This window comes from Schistocerca serialis, chromosome 6 (genome assembly GCF_023864345.2).
Source record: "Schistocerca serialis cubense isolate TAMUIC-IGC-003099 chromosome 6, iqSchSeri2.2, whole genome shotgun sequence".
NCBI classification, from domain to species: Eukaryota; Metazoa; Arthropoda; class Insecta; order Orthoptera; family Acrididae; genus Schistocerca; species Schistocerca serialis.
Genome location: NC_064643.1, coordinates 489,162,235 through 489,171,484, shown reverse-complemented (window position 1 = coordinate 489,171,484; position 9,250 = coordinate 489,162,235). Strand labels below are relative to the sequence as shown.

The 9,250-nt window shown below is 43.6% G+C and overlaps 1 non-coding gene across 1 annotated transcript; it reads right to left on the bottom strand.

The window, feature by feature from the left end:
• Positions 1-736: 736 nt before the first annotated feature.
• Positions 737-811, bottom strand: Trnap-cgg (transfer RNA proline (anticodon CGG)). The gene has a single exon. It is a non-coding gene; the product is annotated as a tRNA-Pro (tRNA).
• Between the last annotated feature and the right edge of the window lie 8,439 nt (positions 812-9,250).

Sequence of the window (9,250 nt, the reverse complement as noted above, 5' to 3'; positions counted from 1 at the left end):
CAACGGGGCAGCGACAGGCAGATCGTTCAGAAAGACAAATCATATATTTATTTGTTGTTTCCACCTTGTCCCCTTGCATTAATTCGAAACACTTTGCTAGGTAAAGTAAGTAGTAAGCTGGTTCAGCAGAGCTTTACGGTTTAGTGGCTGATAAACCCGGCATTACCCGGGTATTTATTTTGTCCATTTTCTATTAGAACCGAAAACAAAAACAAAAAGGCTAGATGCGAGTACGACTCGCACATTGGGGATTCCCTACAAACTTATTTATGTATGTGGACTGTTAATAAACGCCGGGAATCGAGAATATCGATGACTTTTTACCTTTTGATCGATAGTGATACTGGCAAGATACCGGTCCCGGGAATATATACTTTCGAGACCGTTTTAACTTTAAGGTTGAATTCGGATGCCAAATGAGGAAAAAAAATACTTTTTTCCTATGATAAAATTGCAAGCGTTGAAACTTTAATAGTGGTATCTATTTATTTACAGCTCGTACAAAACAGATATGTGTTCCAAAGTTTTACTGACCTTTAAAGTAGTCACCAGCATTGTGTATAGCCCTTGCGAGAGGTGGAAGTCGTAGGATACTCTTTGCAGTGCCAGTTGCGTTGACAGCTCGAGCGGCGCGGTCGATTGCCCGACGAATTCGTAGCAGTTCTGAAGCGAATGCCGTGAAGTGTTTCCTTCAGATCAAAAATCGAGTTGAAACTTCCTGGCAGATTAAAACCGTGTGCCGGACCGAGACTCGAACTCGGGACCTTTGCCTTCCGCGGGCAAGTGCTCTACCAACTGAGCTACCCAAGCACGATTCAAGCCCCGTCCTCACAGCTTCACATCTGCCAGTACCTCGTCTCCTCCCTTCAGAACTTTACAGAATCTCTCCTGCGAACCTTGCAGAACTAGCACTCCTAAAAGAGAGGATGTTGCGGAGAGATGGCTTAACCACAGGAGTGCAATGTTCGCAGGACAGCTTCTGTAAAGTTTGGATGGTAGGAGACGAGTTATTGGCAAATGTGAAGCTGCGAGGACGGGGCTTGAGTCGTGCTTGGGTAGCTCAGTTGGCAGAGCACTTTCCCGCGAAAGGAATAGGTCCCGAGTTCGAGTCTCGGTCCGACACACAGTTCTAATCTGCCAGGAAGTTTCATATCAGCGCACACTCCGCTGCAGAGTGAAAATCTCATTCTGGAAATCGACTTGAACTTACGAGGGCTTAAGTCAGAGGAGTATAGTCGGTGGTGTAGCACTTAGCTGGTTGTAGGTTGTGTTCCAAATATGAACAGCATACAGACAGAAGTGATGACACTTTCTGCAGGACCTGACCATCACTTTGCAGAACAATGCTCAAGCACGTACAGTGCAAGCTGTTACTGATCTGTCTGACTGATGCGACTGCTAAGTGCTGTACCACCTACTGCACTCCTCTGACTTAAGCCCTCGTAAGTACGACTCGATTTCTAAACTGGAGGACACACTTCAGGGCATTCGCTTCAGAACTGCTACAGATTTGTCGGGCAATAGACCGCGCCGCTCGAGCTGTCATCACAACTGCCACTGCTAAGAGTATCCTACGACTTCCACATCACTGGCAACGGGTTATACACAATGATGGTGACTGCTCTGAAGGTCAGTAAAACTGAAACACGTATCTATTTTGTACGTGCTGTAAATAAATAGTTGCCAGTATTAAAGTTCCAATCCTCGTACAAATTAACGTTTTTCTGCCTTTTTGTCATTCTTGTATTGTGGAATCATGGTTCTTCCAAATTTCTTGATTACAGGTCAATAGAAAGTAGCATATAAGTTTCATTGTTCGAGTTTGTGAGGAGTAAAATATGTGTCTGTACTGATTCAGAAGCTAAACGTCTATACACCGTCAAGGGACCGTAGAACTAACTATATGACGGAAATTTCTGCTTGATTCCTCTACACGTTCCTGAGAAACAGGCGTCTTAGCAGACGGATAAACAGAGAAAGATAGACAGATAAAAAATGACTTTTTCCTTGATGTATTTACAAATAAACAATTTTCGGATTTTTTCCTTTAGTTGTCCCTTGAAACCTAGCTTTTTGCCAAACTGCTTGATTCTACTTCAACAGGAAGTGGCTTTCGATGAGTGAGCTTGCGAGTGACAAACTATGTGACGCGAATGGCCGTAGCTCTTTATTGTATGTACTTGTAAGTTACAAGTTTGTACACCTCCAAGGGACCGTAGCTATTGGTACGTGAGATAAATTTCAACTTGGTAAGTCTTTCCGTTCATGATGAAAAGGATTTTTAACTATCGGAGAGGCACACACAGAGAACAGCGGACGGACAACGTAGTGATTCTACAACGCTTCCGATTTTAGCGACTAAAGAACAGAACCCTAAATATGAACTGTATTTATAGTGTAAAATCGAAAAACATCTAACCATGTATTCGCAAAAGCAACATTGAAACTGTGATCAAAGTAATGCACTATGTTCAAACGTATAAGTACAGTAACCAAATCTTTTTAAACGTCTATAGTTTCTGGCTACAGCCGTTTGCACTTCGCAGTTGAAAGCTGTCAGAAGCACTGCCAGGTATTAGGTATTTCCTTAAGTTGACTTCTCTGTGGGAATGTCTTAGGAGTAAACATTAATTGTGCTAAAACTTTACGCGTGAAGCCGAATTTTTTCACGCATCTCTGCGCCTATGACGTCAAAGCTCTTGAACCATGTGTCGTACAAAGATGTAAAAGGGTCATTCCGTAAGTCATGGGAACTGTGCTATATCTTGCTATAATGCGACAAAACGGGCATTCCACGGTGTACATTGAACGAGGAAGGAAGTATGTATCGTAATGACAACTTAAAATAAGGTTCACTACAGAAGTTCATGACAAAAGATGAAATGAACCACACTCATCGGAACTCCGTGTAAATGTATTGTACACTAGTACTAATACACTCCTGGAAATTGAAATAAGAACACCGTGAATTCATTGTCCCAGGAAGGGGAAACTTTATTGACACATTCCTGGGGTCAGATACATCACATGATCACACTGACAGAACCACACGCACATAGACACAGGCAACAGAGCATGCACAATGTCGGCACTAGTACAGTGTATATCCACCTTTCGCAGCAATGCAGGCTGCTATTCTCCCATGGAGACGATCGTAGAGATGCTGGATGTAGTCCTGTGGAACGGCTTGCCATGCCATTTCCACCTGGCGCCTCAGTTGGACCAGCGTTCGTGCTGGACGTGCAGACCGCGTGAGACGACGCTTCATCCAGTCCCAAACATGCTCAATGGGGGACAGATCCGGAGATCTTGCTGGCCAGGGTAGTTGACTTACACCTTCTAGAGCACGTTGGGTGGCACGGGATACGTGCGGACGTGCATTGTCCTGTTGGAACAGCAAGTTCCCTTGCCGGTCTAGGAATGGTAGAACGATGGGTTCGATGACGGTTTGGATGTACCGTGCACTATTCAGTGTCCCCTCGACGATCACCAGTGGTGTACGGCCATTGTAGGAGATCGCTCCCCACACCATGATGCCGGGTGTTGGCCCTGTGTGCCTCGGTCGTATGCAGTCCTGATTGTGGCGCTCACTTGCACGGCGCCAAACACGCATACGACCATCATTGGCACCAAGGCAGAAGCGACTCTCATCGCTGAAGACGACACGTCTCCATTCGTCCCTCCATTCACGCCTGTCGCGACACCACTGGAGGCGGGCTGCACGATGTTGGGGCGTGAGCGGAAGACGGCCTAACGGTGTTCGGGACCGTAGCCCAGATTCATGGAGACGGTTGCGAATGGTCCTCGCCGATACCCCAGGAGCAACAGTGTCCCTAATTTGCTGAGAAGTGGCGGTGCGGTCCCCTACGGCACTGCGTAGGATCCTACGGTCTTGGCGTGCATCCGTGCGTCGCTGCGGTCCGGTCCCAGGTCGACGGGCACGTGCACCTTCCGCCGACCACTGGCGACAACATCGATGTACTGTGGAGACCTCACGCCCCACGTGTTGAGCAATTCGGCGGTACGTCCACCCGGCCTCCCGCATGCCCACTATACGCCCTCGCTCAAAGTCCGTCAACTGCACATACGGTTCACGTCCACGCTGTAGCGGCATGCTACCAGTGTTAAAGACTGCGATGGAGCTCCGTATGCCACGGCAAACTGGCTGACACTGACGGCGGCGGTGCACAAATGCTGCGTAGCTAGCGCCATTCGACGGCCAACACCGCGGTTCCTGGTGTGTCCGCTGTGCTGTGCGTGTGATCATTGCTTGTACAGCCCTCTCGCAGTGTCCGGAGCAAGTATGGTGGGTCTGACACACCGGTGTCAATGTGTTCTTTTTTCCATTTCCAGGAGTGTAGAACAAAAATGAATCTAAATCAACTACTGTTCTTCAAAGTAGTCTCCAGCTGCAACCACACAGTGTTGCCAATGACGGGGAAAGCTCTGCTTGCCATTGGCAGTGCCATCAGTGTGTGTCACCTGTCGCCGAAATTCTGCGACGGTACCTACCCAGTTTGTAGTGCGCCTCCCACACAATGGTTCCTTCAGTTGAGGAATGAGGTCAAAGACACATGGACTAAGGTCTGTGAGTATGTTGGGTGATGGAAGATTTCGCGCCCCCATCACTGTGCACAGTTCTTGATGACGCCTTTAGTGTCGGCTGTAGCGTTATAATGGCCCCTAACAGGGTGGCTGCAAAATACCGTGGCTGTCATACGTCACAATGAGCTTGACCTTCGTTGATGGATTCTGTCGCACTTTGCTTCATCGTGGTGAGCCTGAACAACATCATTCTGCTGACTGGATCTTCAGTACTTGTTTATAAGCTCGTATTCGGGTTTCATCAGTCACAATAATGCGATTGCGCGTTTCATTACCTTCCCACTCAAATGTTTACAGGTTGACACGGCAGGTTTCGTAGCGCATTCACTTATACACCGCTGTTAACTGATGTAGTCCTCATTTTCAGCACATCTTGTGCACCGTCAACTCCTTGCATAAAATGCGGAACATTGTTGACCCCCAACATACCGGTTCCTGTCATTAATTATTCCTGCACAGTCCGATGCCCATCCTCTGTTAAACGCTGGTCAATAATAGCCAGAGACAGGTCAGTACGGGCAGACGTAGGCCGCCCACTTCGCGGCGTGTCTGTTGTTGCTGTGCGTCCATGCTGGAAAGCCTACACGCAACGTGAATCTATTCGATAAAGCAAGTCCCTGCCACCTACAGCTGCACGTTGCTCCGCATGACACCGTCACTTCTGCCAGCAAGAAAGGCAATTTTCACGCATTCTCGCTGTTCCACTCTTCTTCCATCCATCTTGTAGCACAGCCGAGATCACACTGAATGTTTCAAGCGTTGGTGCTGAGCCATCCTCAAATACGGTAGCAATCTATTGGTTGATTTCGGTACTGTTTTCCGTCGGCTTTAGAACGCATGCACTGCGATTACGGTGATGCCACGCGATCACACGATATCCCATAGTCGTCATAACTTACGGAAAGAACCTCGTATTTGTGTAGGTACATTAAGCGCATATGTGGATACTTTCTGTGTAATATGTTGGGAATAGAGATAGTGGCAAAGAAATAATATAGATACAATGCACAATGCGGCAGTTTTTCATGTATCTCACTGTCTCTGACGTCATATACCCTGAGCTGTGTGTGGTACCGGGATATAATTTGTAGGTTTATTTAGCGGCATATGTGGATACTATCTGCGGAATTTATTGTGAATGAAGTTAGTAGCAGAGAGGCAATAAATTTACACTTTACGCATGGTGCGGCAACTTTTCACGCGTCTCATTGTTAATGACGTCATATCTCCTAATATGTGTGCTTCTTATCGCCGCAGCGATTGTTACCTGACAATATAGGATATGTGTACCATGTATGGTTGAAATCAGTTCAGTGGTTTAGGAAGAGATGTAAACATACATACATGCACACATACATACATCTGCATTCCGACTGCGACCGTATATGAGGATGAATCCGTACCAACGCCTAAAACATTTAGTGTAAGCTCGGCCGCGCTACAAGACGGATGTAACAAGAGCGGAACAGCGAGAATACGTGAACATTGGATGTTGTAACTGACATTTCCATTCATGTCAACAAAAGACATCATAATGTGAAGTAAAATTTTAATTGCAATTTGGATCTCTTTCCGTTCGAAACTCCGATGGATCACTGAAAGAATAATGTTTAAACCAATTTCTATGTTGCTTTTAATTCCGCAGTACAATGGAAAATGTAGCAGAAGCCAATCTGTGGGGAGGTCAGTTTGCATTCCACAGAAAAGTGGGTGCAGGTTACATTAGAAGACAGGTTGAAGAAAAGTGTATCAACAGTCGTAACGTTTGTAAACTAATTGAAAGATTTTGAGAGTATTAATGAAATACCCACTTTGAATTTCTTAAACTAGCAAGAATAAAATACAGGAAGTGAAAATTTGTCTTCAACCTCTAAATAAATCAGGCTACAGTTAGAAGAATCGAAGGTTGTGAAAGGAAAGCACTAGAGAGTGTGACATGGGGCTGGCGTATCCACGATTTTATTTAATCTGTACACTGAGTGAGCTCTACAGGAAACAAAAACAAATTTGGAGACGAGCTTAAAGTTCGGGGACAAGAAATTAAAACTTTCAGGTAAGTTAGTGACTCTTTAATTTTGTTAGAGATAGCAAACGAATAGGATGAGTAAATGAATGGAACTGATAGTGTCTTGAAAAGTTAGAAGTGAACATCAACAAACTAAAGCGAGAGTAATGAACTTATAGTGTACTGTAATCAGTGCAGTGCTGAGAGTATTACATTAGGAGCTTTGACACTAAAAGTTGCATGTGTGTTTTGTCACTTCGGCAACGAAATAGTTGAAGATAGCCAAGATAGAGATGGTGTAAAATGCAGGCTGCCCATAGCAGGAAACGTCATTAAGGAGAAAGATGATGGGACAAGTATCAAATTAATCTAAATGTTAAGAAGATATATGTGAATAATTATCTGTAGATTTTTAGCATTGTACTGAAATGGAACACAGATGATAGATGTTTAGACAAGAAGAGAGAATGAGATTTTAAAGCGTGGTGCTATTGGAGGGTCCAGAAGGTTAAATGGATGGATACACTAACCAGTGAGGAGACGCAGAATCGAGTTGGCGAGAAAAGAAGTTTATGGCATAACTTGACTAAAGGAAGAGATTAGTTGATAGGGCACATTCTGTGGAATCCAGGAGAAAACTTCATAATGAACTGAAGTAAAATGAACCTCCAGACAGCTGTAATTGGTGATTTCTTTACTGTAACAATCGGTTAAACTGCGCTAAAACAGCATTCTCAGATGAGCTACACGAGAAGGAAGGGATCTCAGGAAATGCATATGATTAAAAACTATAAGAATCTTTTAATTTTAAAAAAAATTTGTTTGGTTCCAAGGAATCTTAGAAAATTTTTAAAAATATTTGTATAAATCTTATGTAAAGTATTCAGAAAAGCAGAAAAAAATCAAATTAGAACGTACTTACAAGAGTGTCACATTAGCGCACCAAGTCACCCCGAGTGTTCGTGACCAGAAATCAAAGCCCTGACAATGGATGTTGGGGGCGTCTTGATGTGCTGCTGTGACACTGTTGTAAGTACGCTTTAATTATGATTTTTTCTGCCTAGTTAAATACTCCTACTTTAGGTAAGATCTATAAAAATATTTTAAATAATTTTCTTAAAATTCCCCTAGAAAATAATAGAATTTTCTTAAAAGTTTAGAAATGTTTAAAATATTGTTATTGCGTTTGATCGTGTGTATTACATGGACACCCTTCCTTCTTACATAGTTCACGTGGGGATGCTCTTTTAATGCAGCGAAACCGCTTGTTCCAATAAAGAAATCAACAGTCACAGCTTTCTTGTAGTTCATTTTACTTCCATTCATTATGAAGTTTATCAGCTCTGGCAACCCGCACTGAAAAGTTCTACATGTACTGACAACTATCTGCTGATAAGTTCAGATTAAGTTAGCTTATCATAAAATGGATGGTTCTCATATCATTCGACTTCCCTCTGGTGTTGGATGTATATAGCACAAAATAAACATGTAAAGGCCCTAAAATGTAAGAAATGTTATATGAAAATCTATTAACAATTTCATAATGATATTTTACTCAAGATGTTATTTAGAAAATTCTTGTGGTGTGATAAAAAAGTGATTTCTGCGATACAGTGCTATCACCTGAGACACAGTTTTGCTCAGATTGTGACTGATGCACATGTAGACTGTTTCACTTAGGCAAGTTAGTGAAACATCCATTTTGCCTGCTATTGGAGACTGATCCACCTCCCTGTAGCAATACGACACTGCCCTGCAACATTTTAGGATGAGATAGATAAAGTAACATAATATATTAACTACACCGTGGAAATGAATGAATGAAACTGCAAGAGGATGTTACCTGTGTTCTCGTAGTCGTTCACAGAAAGTCGGACGTCACACAGCAAGAGGTCAGCGTGACTATAGCGCCAAATGGGCTGGCTCTGCAACTTATGGCTGACGGAGGGACGGGAAAGACAGTGTGTGTCAGTGACCAGTTACAGTGCATTATGGTGGTGTTCTTCATTACAACATTGCCCAAAGCCAACATTTGGATGACTTCACTTGCGGGAGAAGCATCAGGAAACGGGAAGAAAGATGAAATATGATGATTTTAGCCCATGAGTTTGGTATTGCTCAGAGCATTGTTTCACGAGAATGAGGAGTGTTCACAACTAGAGGCACTGTTGCCTGAAGGAGAAGAAGGGGTTGACCACCAGCAGCTGCCGATGACCACTATACTGCGCAACAGGGAAGGAGGGACACACCATACAGGAGATGCAACTGGAACCACAATATTTAATGGTAGCAATGAATCTGGTGTGCAACTGAAAGGATAACGATGCCCAACATGCACAACGGTCATTCACATACGAAACTAGAATCTGATATTTACTGGAGAAGTAATATCAATAACCAACATAGAAACTGCTACTCAGTGATAAATTTCTTTATTTCATCCTTTGGGGTATATGGCCCTGTTAGTGTCATCCACTGACCAATACAATAGTCTGTTAATTTTATACTGAGTTGTCCTAGTCTTTTCTGTTTCTCACGGGCCTTTGTATTAGCTTCCAGCACAATGTTCTATACTTCTCTCAACATCCTTTCAAAATTCTATACACGCTCACTGTTTTTCCTACCTTTGGTTTGACTACT